Source organism: Cavia porcellus, unplaced genomic scaffold (assembly GCF_034190915.1).
Source record: "Cavia porcellus strain 051 isolate PalLab524CR breed Dunkin Hartley unplaced genomic scaffold, mCavPor4.1 scaffold_14, whole genome shotgun sequence".
Taxonomy (NCBI): Eukaryota; Metazoa; Chordata; class Mammalia; order Rodentia; family Caviidae; genus Cavia; species Cavia porcellus.
Genome location: NW_026947497.1, coordinates 68,869,555 through 68,887,712, shown reverse-complemented (window position 1 = coordinate 68,887,712; position 18,158 = coordinate 68,869,555). Strand labels below are relative to the sequence as shown.

At 39.6% G+C, this 18,158-nt stretch overlaps 1 long non-coding RNA gene across 7 annotated transcripts in view; it reads left to right on the top strand.

The window, feature by feature from the left end:
• LOC134478767 (uncharacterized) overlaps window positions 1-18,158 on the top strand; it is an 84,050-nt gene that overhangs the window by 52,735 nt on the left and 13,157 nt on the right. For 2 of the 7 annotated variants that reach the window (XR_010051651.1, XR_010051649.1), the window contains exons 2-4: window positions 14,175-14,342; window positions 15,017-15,091; window positions 15,910-17,431. This is a non-coding gene — a long non-coding RNA (uncharacterized LOC134478767). Of the gene's footprint in view, window positions 1-14,174; window positions 14,343-15,016; window positions 15,092-15,909; window positions 17,897-18,158 lie in introns of those variants that run through there. The other 5 variants (XR_010051648.1, XR_010051647.1, XR_010051652.1 and 2 more) reach the window with 4 other exon arrangements.

Genomic DNA, 18,158 nt, shown 5'->3' with positions numbered 1-18,158 from the left:
TTATTTTCAATGAAAGAAAACTAAAGAGAAAGAGAGAAAGAGCATCTAAAGGTAAGTGATGAGTTGGTACAGACTAGAGTTAGAGCCCAAGTCTTTCCCAGGCCTGTGTTCCTCAACTATATTCCTCTTCAATAAGAAAACACTGGCCTAGTGGATGATGGGTCATCATCCTTTGGGTTACTTCAGAATCTGATCTTGGGACAAAGATGGGATATCAAAGTAGTTTATATGAGAAATAAGAGAAACACTGGCAGAGAAAAGAGGAAACAAGATAAAGAAGACAGTCATTGTATCCTTTGTTATCAAATCAGCTATTACTGTGGAGGACTAGAGGATAATTCTATTGGGCAAATTCTGGGAAGGAGTGTAGAACACAGTCCTTACTATAATCCTATATAAGGGATAAGAGAAGTGGGTTATATATATATATATACCAGCCCAGTTATTGCAGGTGAGGGCCTTTTCCAAGATTGCAAGGTGTACACATTACATCACTTCCAGCAGATCTTTTGACAATCAATGATGACTTTTAATCATAGAAATGCAGGCAATGGTAGTTGTACATCATCTTACATATGCAGATGTGAAGTATCATCAGGTCTCTGGAATATATGCTAAGACTGACATACGTATACCTGGTCAAATCTGTGGGCGAGTGTCTGATGTATTTGTGTAAAATTTGGGAAACTTCACTCTTCATTTAATAAGCTTAAATTCCATTTGGAAATCCACAACTAGACACTGTTCGGAGATCCAAGGACGCACTGGGTAGACAGCTAAGATAATGAAGTGTTTGGGAAATAAGCAAAGTTGGATGATGGCTTTGGATTTATTTAGCCTGCAGAAGAGAAAGTTGAAACAGCTTAACTATAATTCACAAAATCCAAATATTTTTCAAGTTCTGTTAATGTTGTATTCACAATGACTTTCTTTTCCACTCCTCAGGGCTTTTTCTAAATTCCCAATATTTATCATCTATGCTAGTCATCTTTAACACCATCGGATAAAATGTTACTTTTTCTAAAACAAATTAAAACAAGAAAAGGATTCATTTTTTGTGAAGCCTCATACAGTACCTGAAAATGAGAGTAACAAGTAGAATAAGCTATCAACATACATCATTTAACCATTAATAATGTAATGTTCATTTAATAAGTGAATAAAGAAGTGTATCTTACAACAAAACAATATATTTTAATCATGTAGTTGTCAGAAAAATCTACATTAAAGTCTTCAAGCAAGTAGTCAAGTGCTTGACTTCTTAGACTCCTCTGAGAGACAAAGATCCAAATGCAGACACACAGGTATGTGCTATTAGGATTCAAATACCATTAGCATTGTGAATATACATAAAATAAAGTTAATTTCAAGGCTTAAGCTATTATGAAATGTGTATTCTACTTTTACTGGGAATGCAGGACAATTCTGAGTTGTTTGCAGCTGTCCTATGCAGTGCAAAATGTCTATCATTCTTGGTCCTTGTTTACTAATATCAGTAACAAATCAAGTAACCCTCAAAAGTTTAAAATATGACCTCTGAGCAGTATTGCCTCCAGTGAGAAGTAATGACTCCTTATAATAAAATGCTGGTTGCTCCCCAACTTCTATTTATTTCATCTGTCTTTTACAAGATTACTAGGATCAACTTTCTAGAATACAGGGAAGACTCTTCTCTCAAACCCTGCACAGTTCCTTCTATCCAATTTTCTTTTACCAGATAGGGCCCTGAGGGATGGTCTGGCTGGCAAGAACTCCAAAAATCTAAGACCAGAGCAATGGCATAATGGTGTTGGATTTAATGTGACAATGAAACCAAAGAAATACATCTATCCTAAAAAGTATAAATAAAGCAAGGCCAACCTTCCATTGACTATTCTGAGAAGAAAAGGAAGAAAGCATTGTTTAGTAAGACAAATGGGCCTTGGTACTTGTGTGAGCAGAGACCTCTGAAAGGATTTTGCCCTGGAGGGGTTGCTGTAGCAGTGGGAGGCTGAGAGGCAAAAGGTCACCTTCCTCGCCCCTAAGCAATTTACCCGTGGTGCGAAATGAATTCCAATAGGACACCTGTGCATCAGTAATGCTCCTTAGGCTCCACCCCAAACCTAGGCTACATGTATGCACCCACACCACATGTCCAGCAGAGAGAAAGCCAGACCCCAGAGGTCATGGAGTCTCTCTCCACATTCTTAAAACAAAGGCCACTTTACTTTATATTCTGCCTTCTAACCACGCAGAAAACTCTTTCATAATGGTGCCTGTGTAACTCGGATGGCAGAGTAAGTGGCTCCTGGGAATCCCTCCCAGTTTGAGCCCCCCTGCCTAAGAACCACCTTTTACTTCCTCCTGGATGGTTTACTTCTGCGGCTAATCTGCATGCAACCTTCCTCACTTCTCAACATGCGGGAGCTGCTCAACTTGTTGCTGCTGGTTTGCAAACAACACCAGTCTAATTCGTTTACCGCAGGTGAGCTAATCTTTCTGAAGATTACTCCATGGTGGGCCGGGCCCCACACCAGATTTTCTTTCTGTTCCCTGGAATGGGGTAGCAGGCTCTCACGTTCCTTAGGCAGCCCCGAGGCAGAGCTGTTACTCTAATCCATGGGAACTCCACCTGTGCCTTTTGGTGATGATTAAAAAGCACAAGTTTTGGGACTGATTACCTTTGGTCTAAGAGGCCAGGTGATGGCCTGGCCTGCCTTAGGCTACTGTCCGTTGACTCACTTTACCGTGATTTGGTCATAGGGACCACTTCCTGTACCTCCCCCTCCAAAAAAACATACCTATGGGGTGCCTGGTTCAAAAGGCTACCTAAAACCAAAAAGGCTGATCTTTTATTTATGGCTTATCACACAAGAGCGACAAGTTGACGAAAACTCTCCATCTTTAGGCCTTTATTTTAAGAATGTGTCCCTCTCTCCCTCTGCTCCTCCAGGATCCCTCCCCCTCCCCACACTTAGGAGGTGGCTTCTTTCTTTACAGCTTCTCCCCTGTATCTTACACTAAATCCCACAGCTTTCTCAGTGCCATCCTTTCCTCCTCACTTTACCCATTTCTCAATGCCTGCCTGCGCCGTGCGCCATCCTGCCTTTCCCCATGTGCGCCAGGATGTGGGAGGTGCGCACAGCCAGTGTTGGGAGAGGGGCCGTGGACAGCATTGGGCTGCTCGCAGGCGACGCAGGCAGGGCATGCACAGGGCACACTGAGGGGTCTGCGTGGGTTGCTCTGGGCTCTCACACCAAGCGCCAGCTCTGCGATCCCCCTGTGTGCTCCGTGAGCCTCAAGCATGACTCAGGGTGGCAGCATGGAGGAGGAGGCAACAGGACACCCCGAGAGGAAAAGGAGCCAATGGCTGCCCTGCGGGGTGCCTGGCCATTATTTCTTAATTCTCTGGGCTAACCGGGTTCCTTTTCTGGTATTATTTCACGAAATCTCTATTAATTAATCTACAAAAAGGTTCACACCATCTTATTTAATGTAGTTCAAATTGGCCAAATATATTTGGGTGCACTCTGATTTTATAAGATATATCTGTTGTTCATTTAGTTCATTTATAATGCCCGCTCTGTAAACCGCTGTTCCTTTTTATTTGAGCTCAACAATTTTTTTTCTTTTTTACATTCTCAAAACATTTAATCAAGGTTTATTTGAGTTATAGATTTTTAAAAAATGCTTCCACTTAGTTTGCCAGCTGGTCAAAATAGTGCTAAAATTGGTTAAATAAAATCTCTTGAGGTGAGGAGACATTGAATAAGACTTCAACTGATAGACAGGGAAAGTGGCCACCTGGTAGTTTTACCAGCCCTTGTTTATCGATTAAAGCCTCCAATAATCTCCCTAGCCTTATGGGAGACACCTCAACTAAAGTTCATATGACTAAGACAATTCATTGTTGCTGGTCTGATGGTATATTCATGCCTTCAAATATAAAATTAGGATTGTTTCTGCGGCCTTTTTCTTGTGTTCCAGCCAAGAGAATACAGATCAGACTAACACGAGGTCACCAGTCAAATAATTTTTAAACAAAAATTTATATAATATATGATGTGTTTTCTTTCAGTACCAAACATATGCTTAGAGATGCTTCACGAATTTCTTCAGTGCTCAAATGATAAAACACTCATGGTTAATAGCCATTTAATGTTCTATGGTAAGCTTACTGCCTGTACTGCACTGCTGCACTGTACTGTTATCAATCTTCTGGATGTTCAACAACTAAAATTAGAGATAATTATAAATTTCTTTTGGATTCCTTTTGCTGTGATCCACCAGATCTTTTCTAGAAAAAAAAGGTAATATGATGCATGCAGAACAACAAGACCAGCACTGGGCATAGGCCAGGTTTGAGCCTTTCTCAGCCTGTCCACCACCCTGGCTAAACCCTCCACAAAGCCATAATTAACTATACTGAACTGATGTTAAATGACACCACAGCTGATCTCTCTCCTAAATAAAAAGGATACATAAAAGCCTTCCCACAACAAGCGAGACTGCTGATATACTTACTAAAGTCCTATTACATAAAACCATCACAAGGACTAAAACCAAGTCTAATGTGTGGGCATTCACAAGTGATAAAGTTGCCCTGGTTAAAACACCTGTCACCAGCTTCTACATGGGCATCAACTGTCATCCCACTGACCCTCCTAAACCCCAGTACAGTGCCCCTTTTCAGCAGGAATTAGTAAAAGAAAGAAAAACTTTGCCCTTTTTCCTAATAATAAAAAGACGGAAATGAAGGATTTTGCCCTGGAGGGGATGCTGTAGCAGTGGGAGGCTGAGAGGCAAAAGGTCTCCTTCCTTGCCCCTAAGCAAGTTACCCGTGGTGCGAAATGAATTCCAGTGGGACACCTGTGCATCAGTAATGCCCCTTAGGCTCCACCCCAAACCTAGGCTACATGTATGCCCCTGCACCATGTGTCCAGCAGAGAGAAAGCCAGACCCAGGAGGTCATGGAGTCTCTCTCCACATTCTTAAAACAAAGGCCACTTTACTTTATATTCTGTCTTCTAACCACGCTGAAAACTCTTTCAACTTCCACTCTTAAAATCTTGTTGGTTCTACCCATGGGTCAGTACCCATGGTGAAAACAGAAGTAGTTCACCAATGCATCAAATAATTACTGAATCTTTGCTTACAAATGATAGGTGTAATGAGAACTAAGATGGATGAGAATGCAGCAAATTTTGAATCACACCCCTGAAAAAGGGGTGAGCTATGGTAAGACAGCTTATGGGTTATGAGGAAAAGAAATGGTGAGTTTTGGGGGGTTGGGGGGAGTGTGTGTGTGTGTGTGTGTGTGTATGTGTGTGAATAAGGTGGTGGTGGAGCTAGTTGGACACTAGAGCAGAGGCGAGTAGGTCTACTATGAAATTTTTCTTGAATGGGTGCAAAAACTTGAGGTTTCCAGGGATATGCTGACCACAAACTTTAGACCTGGAAATGTCAGAACTCCTTTCCCGATTTAGAATTCATCACAGCAGCCAATCATTGAGGTGATATACAAAATTGAAAGTTTTCAGATATAGACAGACAGATATTCCACTGAGCAGACCTTGCCTATGACCTACTGCCACCTCTAGGATCCTAGATGAACCCATCCATCCACAGCCCCCTGGATGGAATCAGAGCAGCAATTTGAACTCAGATTGTTCACAACTGGGAGGCCATCGGCAGACTTGCCTCAGGCCCGGAGAAACATCCTCCTGGGAAAGTCGCTCTTTGGCTTACAAGTGATGAAGAAAACCACTTTCACTCTCACGGCCTTCACCTTCCACACATACTCCCTTTGAATTTAACCAGGTTTCTATTTCCAAAACTGCATTCCAAAGATCACCATACAGTACATACCACAAAATACCAGTCCTCATCTTACCTGGCCTAGTAGAAGATGACAGTGTGTTAACACTTCTTGACTCCTGAGCTTGGCTCCTTGGTCACCACACCTTTGATACTTCACCTCATCTTGCTTCTCTGGTTGTGCTCTTCATTTTGCTTTTCTTGGTTCTTTTACTCTACTTGACCTATGCACAAGCATCTGTGTTTTTGTGCATTCTCTGATTCTATAACAAAATACTTGAGATCGAGTAATATTGATGAAGTTTAATCTTTAGCTGTCAGGGAAAACACATCAAGGGTATGTTGAGACTCCCTCTCAGCCCAGTCAGAATGGCTACCATAAAGAATACAAAAAACAAGAAATTCTGGCAAGGGTAAGGAACAAAAGTAACACTTCATACATTGTTGGTGGGAACATAAATTAGGATCACCACTGTGGAAATTAGTAGGGATTTTTCTCAAAAAATAGTATTACTTTATGACTCCGCTTTCCCAGTTTTCAGCATATACATTAAGAAATTATAGTCAACATACTGGAGACTACTTGTATTCCCATGTTCCTTATGGCCAAGATGTGGAATCAGCCTAGTTATCCATCAATGGAGAAATGCACGTGGAAAGTGGATATCTATACACAGTGGAGTATAATCCATCCACAAGAGAGAACAAAAACATGTCTTTGTAGGAAAATGGATGAAACTAAAGATATCATACTAGGCAAAATAAGCCAAACATACAAATACTGAGGAAGACAACTGTCACTTGTCTTTCCTAAAATGCAGAATCTGGAAAATCATTGAAAAGATGACATGAAAGTGAAAAGGATGCTAGTAGACAGGAAAAGAGGATCAGGTAACAGGTGAAGTAATGGTAAAAAAGGGTCAAGAAAATGACGGAACTGTATAGCATGCAGGTATGAAAATGACACAGAAGTGGAGCGTGCTTCTAGTGCAGGTCTCTCTCCCTCTTTTATAAAGCCACCAATGCCACTATGGGTTTCTCACTCTAACCTCCTCACCTAATCCTAATTACCTGCCAAAGATCTCACCACTACCCATCATTAACATTTGAATTCAGAGGTCCGGTTTCTAACAGATGAACTTTTGGGATAAGTCTCAAATGAGAACAATGCCTAAGATGCAACCTAGGCATCTCTTCCTTTCTGTTAAGAGAGTTGCCTGCAATGGTGTTGTTTAACTTACTTCAGACCTTTCTGTTTTTAATTTCCAATTTAGTTTTGGATGATCAGAGGACATACTCTTTAGGACTTCAGTCCTTAAAAACATGATATTAACCAAATGGAAATATTCATCCTGCTTCTTGTCCTATGCCCAGTGGTTACAATCCTACTATGTTTATTGTCCAACACCTGAAAGTAATTTCTCTCACACATCCACTTTGCCTAGTGGTCCGCTCGCTGGCAGTAGAATTTCAAGTCCCATTATTGCTACTATTGTCATGATGCAAAGCCTCCTGATGTGTTAAATGTGGCTCACCACAAACACTTGCCTTCATGGTCCTCTGCTATCCTTTAGCTCTTAACAAAGGTCTCATTTTCTTTAGAGGTCTCTCCTCATTGAGCTCCCTACTGAAAATTTGGTTAGTCTCCTCTCTGATGTCTTCATGTTCAAGAGTGTACAGTGCTTACTCCTCATGGAAAATATATATCCTACAATCTTGTGTCTGCCTGTTACTTTTTTACTTAATTCCCATAACGAGTATTTATTTTGTATATTAGATTGAACCATATAAGGATTTTTAAGGGTTTTTAAGCTATACAGCTGGCAGTTTTCCTGATTCAAAACCATATTTAAAAAATAAAATTGTATATACACAGAGTAGTTATGAGGATCTCAGTGTAGTTTTGGTCTCTCAAGAACTATTATTTACAAGAGCATTTTCCCTTTGCCAGAGCAGAGGGCCACATTTTCCTCTTTGGTTACAAAGTTATGGTGATAATCAAATAACTTGCAGGTGGAGCACTTAGAAAAAGGTCTGCCATACAGGTGCACCCAGCTGGGTTGACAGCTGTGGTTTTTGGCTTGGCTCTGTCTTTGTCAGATGACAGGCCCATTTCTTACCCTGCAATGTTCTTGCCTTGAGACCATTAGGACTTCTCAGCCTCTCCTCTACTTCTGTATTTTTAGTTCATCTTAAGAAAAGGGGTCTCTTCTTCGGAGACAGTGACTAGGTCACCTGTGCTTCAAATTAGGAAAATTTGTACACTTGATTGCTTCATTTCTCCCCAGAGTTGCTCCTGTCCTTAGGATAAGCTTCTTAACCAGCTTTTCCTGGTCAAGAAGCTTATCCTAAAATAGGGAGGGGAGCTTGATCTCACAAATTTACTTACCCTTTTAGTATTTTGTTGTTGTTGTTTGATATTTAATGTCCCTCAGTAATGCTTAGCTTTCTTGGCCCAAGTGTCTAAGCTGGGATCCTGATTTGGATGTCCAAGAAATAGTATGTTGGCTGGCAGGCGACCTTGTTCTGGAGGCTGGTATTTCTGTAACTTCCCCTGAAGGAAGCTCGTAGGAGCCTGCAGACACCTGGCAGTAGCCTCGATCTTCAGGCAACCCTCTACTTACCCACCACGGTCAGGAAGATCTTTGTCTGGAAGGTTTAATACCTGTTTGTGGGATGACTCGGTCGAGTCCTGCTCACTATTTAAACTCTTATTTTCCTTTTAAGATTTTCATTCATTCCCAGGTTCTGACTTAAACTGACTTTTTTAGAAGTGTATTTCAAACCCATATGTAAGAAATCGATGGGACCTTTTACTTGACAACTACTTTTTTTTATAACATCAGTCACTTATCAGCTGAATCTTAAGTAGAGGGTTAATTGATTATTTAGGAAGGAGCTTTATGCCCTAAATTTAAGGATAAGAAATAGCCTTAATATCAGAGGAATTCATCTTTGTACATTCAGTCAGTCATATGAGCAATCAGTTCCTATCTGAAGGGTACCACTTTTCAATAATAACATATCATATAATGATGCGTGGCCACCTGCCTACATCAGAGTGTTGTCACTACACTACAGTTAAGAGACACTCTGGAAGAGTGCTTCCCTGGGGATTACTAAATGCATGGAAAGTGGCAGTAATCACAGGTACATATACCTCCATAAACTGTGTTAGCCATGGTCCTTTGAAGGCAGTGGGAATTGCTGAGTTGATAGGGAAATAGTAAGCAAAAGGGTTCAAGTCTTTTAAGAAGCAATTACACCCCAGAATACAGAGCAATGGTGGGAGGAAGTTGACAGCTGTAACTTAAGAACATAATATGGTAAGTCAATGGAGTGGAAAATAGAGAAATGTGAAACTTCTAACATCAGGATGACAAGAAATGCCTTGTGTTTGATACTTTTTTATTCCATTTCTCTGTCAATAGAGGATTCAACAAAACACAACCCAGGATTGAGTGATGACCTTGCCTTTTACTAAAGGTACCACTTGGGCAAATTACTCACCCTCTCGTAGGCTTGGTTTTCTCCTCTGCAGCTCTGCAAAAACATTGCAAAGAGACAACGATTTGGTTTATGTGAAAGCAAGTGGCAACATAAGTTCAAGTCAATAAGAATAATTTCTGAATTCTCATCAGGTTCCAAGCACAGTAGTAATCATAGAGGAGATATAGAGAAAAATGAGGCCTTTTTTTGCCTTTCAGAATAGAGACCACTAAATGAGACAGACATAATTACTCAAGAACAGAAGGCAAACCATTAGATTACGCTAAGAAAATCCAATTCATTTAAAAAAAATACTTCTTTAAATATTTTACAGATTTGTCTGCCCTCACTTTACTCTGGAATAGGGTCATTTATTTAACCAAGCAAAGGTGGACTTCTTAGCATATTTTATTTAAGGACATTGAAGTAACTTATTCCTCAAGATCAACTATAATAATCATAAACTATTCTATTTTTAATGCCTTCCACAATTCTGAAGATTTAAGGATATCCTTTTAAAATTTCAGATTTTAAATTAAATTGTCAGGGAAAACTAATTTTCTAAACTAATTCATTCACAAGTATTAGTTACCTAAAATGAGAGTTAGGTCCAAAAAATCGAAGCTCTGATCTGACTGTCGAGAGGAATTATGTCTTTGGGTAAAAGAGATTCTCTGTAACCAAAATAATTACTTTACAATTTCCTGGCTCTTCAGTCTGTGGGTAACCTTGATTCTGAGGTCCATGGTAAGAAATACCTTAGGTCTTTATTCTAATAATGTTTCTATAGTCTTAGATTCTTTTCCATAAGTAAATCCTAAATTTGTAAGCACTTTTATTTTTGATCCTGTTAGTTGTCTTATGCAACCAAACACATTAGAACACAACTGTTAGTACAGCCAAAAATTGGAACCAGTCCACACCAACTGGCAAATATATAAACAAAGATGGACATCCATATTTGAAAGAAAGAAACTACTGATAAATGCTAAATGAAAGGAGCTAAACACAATGAACTACATACTGTACACTTCCATTTACATAGCAATTTTAGAAAAGGTGAAGCAGACAAGTTCTAGAACCCAGTTGGGGGTTGAGGATTGACCATGATCTGGCATAAGGGACATTTTAAGTGTGGTGGAAGTGTTCTAATATGGATCATGATGATAACTGCAAAACTGTGCAGATTTACTAGAAATCAGTTAATCATACATTAACAGTAAGTAATTTTATGGCATGTATTTTATATCTCAGTATATCTGTTTTTAAAATAAAATATTTAAAAAAAACAATTGCTCCTTGGAAGATAAGAAAAATACACGTTATGGTTGAAAAAAAGTGTTGCTAAACCAAATGACAGGAACCCAATATTCCTTGTTGCTCTAACCAAACCAATTCTGATCAATGCTTTCCTGCTTTTTTCTATGAGAATTACAAACTCAAAACTTCCTTTTTGAACTCAACTTCCCTATGGCTGACTATGAGACCTGTGAGCCTCTGGCTTGACCAGTTTTCTAACTTAATCAGCTTTCAGCACATGGTGTCAACGCTGGATGGCACACAAGGTCCCTGAACTTCAGAGTCTGATATACTCGGGTTTAAACATAAACTCTGTGGTTTATTTGTTGTATAATATGGGATGTGTGATTTGAAATCTCTAACCTTTTACTCTTTTATACATAAATTGGAATTAATAATTTATCTTATATGGTTATTATGAGGATAAGATTATTCAAACTTCTGCTTAGCAAAATAAACCCAAATCAATGAACAAAAACCATCTTGTTGCATCTCATAGTTCTGTAGGTCAGGAATTCTGGAGGGCTTGTTTGGGTGATCTGTGTGTGAACCACATGGAATCAGGTGAGGCACTAAAGCTGGAGTATCCCCTTCCAAGACAGTCTCCTTGTTCACGTGTCTACTTTTGCCCAGCACCTGGCCCCCTCTCTCCTTGTTGCATTTCATCTACCAGGGTCTTTTCTTAACATCTAGTATTCTTGCAGCAATGTGGTCTCTGATAGTTGAATTTCTTAATTGGCAGCTGGTATCCTATTGGCAGGAAGCAGAAATTATAATCCAATTGAAGGGAAGCTTATACCTGGAATGGCACAACTTCACTCATGTTGTATTTTATTGATCACAGCAGTGACAGGGCTCAAGATATAAGCAGGCTGTATCTCTCTATGGTAGTGGGACAAGGTCACATTTTCACAAGAATATGTGGGTTGGGAGATATTCTGATGACATAGAATTACAAAATGCCACAGAGCTAATAACCACAGTAGCAGCCGGCAAGTATTTTTCTACTGTGACTGTTAACCATGGTGTGGCAAACTGAATGGACTGTGAAATGCCTACTAGATTATGGAGCATAGCTGTGAGTGCATCTGTGGATAGCATCTGTAGGCAGCAAGCAGAGGGAAATGTGGGAGGAACTGACCAATAAGATTAAAGCCCAAAGGGGGAAAGAAGAAAGTATCCCCATTTTGGAAGAGCTTCAATCTTCCCCATTGCCTCTGGACACTGGTCTCCAGCTTCTGCTGCCTTCCAACACAAACCCACACTGATGACTCCCCAAGGAGTTTCCAGGTCTTCACGGTTGGACTACAGTGGAATCCTCCGTTTCTCTTGTCCTGTGGCTTCCATCTTCTTAGGTTGAGCAGCTAACGGTCAGCAGATGGCCAGTGTGAATCCTCCCGCCTGATCCTGTAAGCTCAAGTTTTAGGATTATTTTCCAGTTAGAGAAAACTTTTATAATGTTTCTTTCACACATAAACCATCGGTCTTCGGGACATTTCAAGTTTCTTTGTATAGTGATACATAGTAAATGCTCATCTTTGGATAAATGAATAGCAAGTTTAATAAGCATGTCAGCACTTTTTATTAAGAATTTAGTCATTGATATTCCTGTGGTAGTGGTACAGTTTTATATTACCTTTACTGATGTTAATATTTTTTAATTTATAGAATATTTTCGAATTTTCCAATATGAATAATATGATTCACTTCACTCATTAATTAGGCTATCAAGCAACTCAAGTGCTTATCTGTTATCATTAGGAAAAAGTTCTCTTTTGTTAATGAATAACTTCCTGTGGTTATTTTTGGTTTTATAATAATTTGCTTCTCAATACCAGAAATTTTCTATCGATTTCCTTCCTCATCTTTCATCTTTGTTTCATGTTCCATTAATTTTTTCATACAGTACCTGCATTTTATTATGGAAACTATTAAATATACAGAAACATTGCAAATGATACGATAAGTATTGACTAATTTTATTTCAATATTCCTCTAATTCTTTAATAAACAATCTTTAAATAAAGTTCTTCTGTGTGTCCATATCTAGATTTAGTACATTCTCACTTGACAGCTAAGCCCTTCAAATACATCTTTTCAGTTGAAATGTAATATTACAACATTACCAACTTTCTGCATAAAATTGTGATCTTATTCATATTCAGATATATGGCATACATAGAAGTACCTCATTAAATCCAGAGTAAACACAACCCCGATTCAATGTTCTCCAGGCTAAGTCACCAAAATGCTTTCAGCCTAGTTTATACCACCCCATTCTACTGAATGTGAGGTGAAAGTACATTAGTATGGGAAAAAGGTTTCAACTTTTAATTCGATTCCAATTCAAATATTTTAATTTTGAAAAAACACAAGAATAAATGAATACATTGCAAAAAAATTGAATACATTGTGAACTCTGCTACCATGCTTGATCTTTCTTTCTCATTGTTTTGAGGAAGGACAAGAAAGGTAGGCAACATAACACAATGAGAATTACAGGCTGGTAAACTGGTGATTGGCAGCCTCTTCTGTTACCTGGATTCTGAGATTCACCTGTGAATCTCTTTTCTGGTGCACGTTGTACTCCACGCCCCCCAGCTCAGTGAAAATCCCCTTTATCCTGGCTACAAGGGTAAAGCTCAAGGGCTAAAGAGAATCGAGATACTTAGAACAAAGTAACGAGAAACAACTGATTGAGCCAAGGTCTTTGGATTTTCACTCTTTGGGATTTTCTCCAAACTCTTTTCACAAAATGAAGGGCCAGACAAGTCTACTTTTTTGTATCATAAGTATAATCAAAACATGTCTTTGTAGCTAAAAATGAATTATACCACATGCAAGAAGAAAGAAAGAAAGAAAAGAAATCCAACGTAATTTCCTCTACAATGACTCGAGGGAACCTTTTGGAGAAGACAATTGCCTTCCACCAGAAAGCTCATTAATTTTCATGACAACTTTTCCAAGCTTTGTAAACAAACTAATATTTGAAGACATTGGGCAGTACATTCTGAACCACATTATTAAAGAGGCTCCATTCTTTTGTTTCAATTTAAAATGAAAAGAGGGCTATGAACCCAAATTCTAACCTTGGAGCTGGGAAATGAACAGCTAGACGCTCTACCACTGCAAAAAGGACTGATTTTTAGGAACACTGGAGGCTTCAAACTAGCATTCTAAATTGATTTTTCTCATCCCATGTGAATAGGAAAAAAAAATCACATGTAGGAATAGCTAAAAGAGAAGAGAATTCCAGACCCAAATCTGCCATGCCACCCTAGATAAGGATTCATTTCTATCTTTCAAAAGTAGAAACAATAATCCTTCTAGTTAAAATGTAATTTTTAAAATGACCAGACTATAAAAATGTCTCTTAAACCATAGAGGTATGTGTAAATATGAGTGGTTATTGACTTTGAAATGCTGCTTCTTTGGAAATGCTTTTTTGTTAACATCAAATTGCCTAGATTTTAAAGAGACAAAATAAATATGGAATTATGTTTAAGGCAATAAGCCAACTTGCCTAAGCTCCTCTGTCCATTCAGTAGTGAAATTTGTGTTTGTTTATTTCTGTGTTTGTTTTCTTGCAGTGCTGGAGATTGGAACCAAAGCCTCCTATGTGCCAAGCAAGCACTCTACCAAGATACTACATCTTCAGTTCACAGTGATGGATTTCAAAGGCCACAGTATTCTATAATTGTAGTGCCTGGGGCAGGTCCCTTCATCTCTCAGGCTCATTTTCCCCAGTTGTAAAACATGTGAATATGTAACTTATCCATATATCTTCAGCTTAGCTATTTCATAACTCCTATTAGCTACCAGAGCCTTATTATAGGGAAATAAGTGGATCTTGAAGACCATAATGCTAAGTGAAATAAATCAGATATAGAAAGTTAAATGTTACATGGCTTCTCTAATATGAGGAGCACAAAATGAAAATGATTTAAAGGTCAAAATAAAAGATATAATAGGAAGCAAAAAGGTAGATATTTTGGAGATAAGAAGGGATTCTAGGGAAGCAGGGAGAAGGGAAGGGGAGAGGGAAAAGGGAGTAAAAGTGATCAACATGTGATATTTATATGTACAATTTCCCAAAACAAATTTAATTATTATGCATCACAAATGTATGCCAGTAAAAAAATTTTTTACAAACAAGAAAACAATTATCTAGCAAGGTCATAGTTATTCCTGTTTTCCTTTAATTCTGTAATGGTTAATACATTGTGTCAACTTGAGAAGTTCAGAAGTTTAATTAAGTGACTCAGCAGGAAATCAAGGTCCTTACTTTGTAAACATTTTCAGCCTGTGTAAGAGGAGGGCACTGAGGTGGTGTGAGTACTACACTCACTCTGAGTGGTCTGCTTACAATATCCAGGAGGAGAGGAGGCTTCCTCTCTGCTTGTGCTCTTGCTGATTTTGCTGTCTTTTGCAGCCTTGAAGTATTGCCCCTGTGCCATGTCACCTTGCCTCGGAGCCAGCTGATTATGGACTGGAACCTCCACAAACTGTGAGCTTAATAAACGTTTCCTTTCTTAATTTTGGGTGTCATTTATTTTGTCTCAGCAATGAGACAAAAGTAACTAAGATGTTCTCCTACCACTTCTAGGATTTCTTCATGAACTAGATTGTTTTCTCTTTAGTAGCCCAAGAATGAAAGAGAGGTCCATGCTGTAGAGCCATCTCATAGCACCAGGCACCTAGTGAAGGATGCACCAAGAGGTCATGCTTCCAGAAAATTTCTTTATGAACACTGAAATTCCTTCACCAATGAACTCTAGCATACAGCCTCTGCTTTCTGATTTATACAATAGCTATAGTTCAAGCTTGAAAAAAGTTCCTTACTCCTTGGCCAGCTCAGTAAACAAAATATGAGCTTTCTCACCTGTCTTCCCTTCATCATTCCCTATAAATCACACACAAGCAAATACACACAAATGTACTTCAACACAGCTGAGTGAGCTTGGGTAAGTTTTCCTCCCTTTCTGGGCCTTCATTTCTTAATCTGTAAAATACAAACCCAGCATATTCCTTTGCACCTGAAATATTGCAGAACAAAGAATAAAACTGAAATCCTGTCCCATTGCTTTTGAAAAGTCCCATTCTCACTCCAGATACCTGGACTATACTTCCAACTTTACTCGTCATAGGAAGCTTATACTTCTCAGAATTTTCCCTTCCTCTTTTTTTAGAGGACAAACAATACATAAACCCCAGAAACAGGGTGTGGGGGTAGATGACTCAGCCTCACCGCGATGTCTTTTGACTGAATGGCTAATAGCTACCCCTGTGCTCCCCCATTCCTTATCTACCTGAATTCCATTTCAGACAAGTAAACAAAATGATCCTGAAAAAGGCAATTGCAGAGATAGGCTGTCAAGGCTGAGGGACTCTGGAAATGAAATTATTTCAGCCTCTGCCACCCACACAGATCTGGCAAGAACAAAAGAACAAAAGGGTGTTTGTGCAGCCGCCTTGTCATAGTTGGTAAGCAGCTCAATGTCACTTGCCTCAGGCTCCCAAATCTCTGGCAAATAGTAACCTACTCATCCTCAAGCCCTCCCCAAAAGAAGGACATTAGTATTCACTGTGATGAGAAGCCAGGAAATCGCAATTTTTCTAAAGCCTTGGATACAATGTCAGCTCTGGAAATCCACCTGAAGCTTTCTAGGTTCAGTGACAGGTCAAAGTTACCATTTACACTTTGAGGAATACAGTTTTACAAAATCCTTGAATTTAAGACCAAAAAAATCTTTTAAAGTCACACTATGCCAGCTAAACACATTCAGTTCTTGAATGAGTTAAATACCTCAGCCTAAAGTCACCTGACCTCCCGTGAGCCCCTCCAATGAGCATTCCATTTGAATATGTGGTAAAAATGCAGGGATGCAGAGAGTTGCAAGGACCAAAATACAACCTGGAGACAACGGAGTGTGAGACCAGTGTATTATGTTTGAGTGGAGGCAGAATGGTCAAGAGAGCCCATATACACTGGAAAAAAGAAGGAAAGTATAGAGACCAAGACTTGGGCTTGGGATACAGAAACCAGGTTTCAGTTGGGCTTATAGGTTGCCACTTGCACAACTTGTACGCCAAGGAAGGTGGATGGGTTGGTAGGTAAGGAGCGTGGAACCCACCATTCTCCAGGCAATCCATTGTATGAGTGATGATGGTTTTCTTGGTCATCTTAGGTTGGGCTGCAAGAACCATAGTATTGGACTGAACATAGTGAGACTTCAAGTAGCATCTTACTTCTACTTGCAATTGCCATTTTGACCATGGACCAGTTTAAAAAAAAAACACTCATTGTTATGGATTAAGACCTGGTGGTCAATTTAACACCAGCTGGATTACATCAGCATGGCATTGAGCAAAGATGCTCCAGCTGAGGAAAGTTGCCAAGATAAATAGGTGAAAAAGAAGGGAGGTGTGAAGGCATTGAGGTGTTAATGCGCTATTGTGTTGAGGCATTGTGGGTTCTCCCACGAGTTGCTGCTTGAGCCATTGGTTCTCCTGGAAAAGCTTTGGTCCTCACATTGAGCATTGCTTCCTGGCTCTAGAGGGAAAGACATGTGCTGCTTGGTCTCCAGGATAAACTTGTCAAGCTGGCTTCCTCGCAGGTGCCTGACTATGCTTGTCATCGTCGGAGTTCGGGGCCTCTATATCGCTGAGATGGCTGTGATGCCTTTCAGGACAACCGTGGTCTTTGTTGTAAGGGTGACTTCTCAGCTCCAGTGTAAAACCCTCATCATCCCACCAACACAGCTCCTTCACCTTGCTGGCATGGACTTTCTGGCTTCCACCGCTGACCGTTGGGCCTTCCCAGCACGGATCTGTAAAAAAGACTAGTGTAAGTCCTTCTTGTGGGCTCTAGACCTCCAGTTGGACTTGTGGGAGGCATTGTCATGAGCTCTGGGTTTTTATCTGGACTCGTGTAGGACATTGCTGTGTGACTTAGGCCCTTAACTAAATATTCTATGTCTTTGGTGTTATGAATAGATTTCCTGCATTTTCTTGTGTTAACTCCCGGTGACCATTATAAAAATAATATTATAAAAATCCATGTCCTGATTCTACTTGATGTCCGTACAACCCCTAACTACAACACTCACCCTGCTTCAAAGCTCAAGGGCACCTGAAGATACCTGAAGATGTGACCCAGCTGGTCTAGCACACATGCACAGTAGGATACACTTATGTAACCATGACTTAGCAGCGGTAAACATGCATGTGCTGATTACAGTACTGTGTAAGAATGTAAATATGAGATAACAACCTGTATTAGAATCATATAATAAAGATGCAGTCAACTCTGGCTCTAGCACGCTTGTGCTCTGCTCTGCTGCATCCTGCCTGCTGTTGCTGCTGATACACATGTGTTCCTTAACCTTGAGACCTCATGCCGGAAAATCTTCCTTGGGCCCCCAGAGGGGGCTGAATACATCAGAAAGACTATTGGGTGCTCTTTCGTGATGAATTTAACTTTCTATTTATGACACTATTCTACTTCATAATAAAGGTTCTCATACAGATTTTTTCAATAGAAATGCAAATAATTTCTACCTAGTAGAACTCAT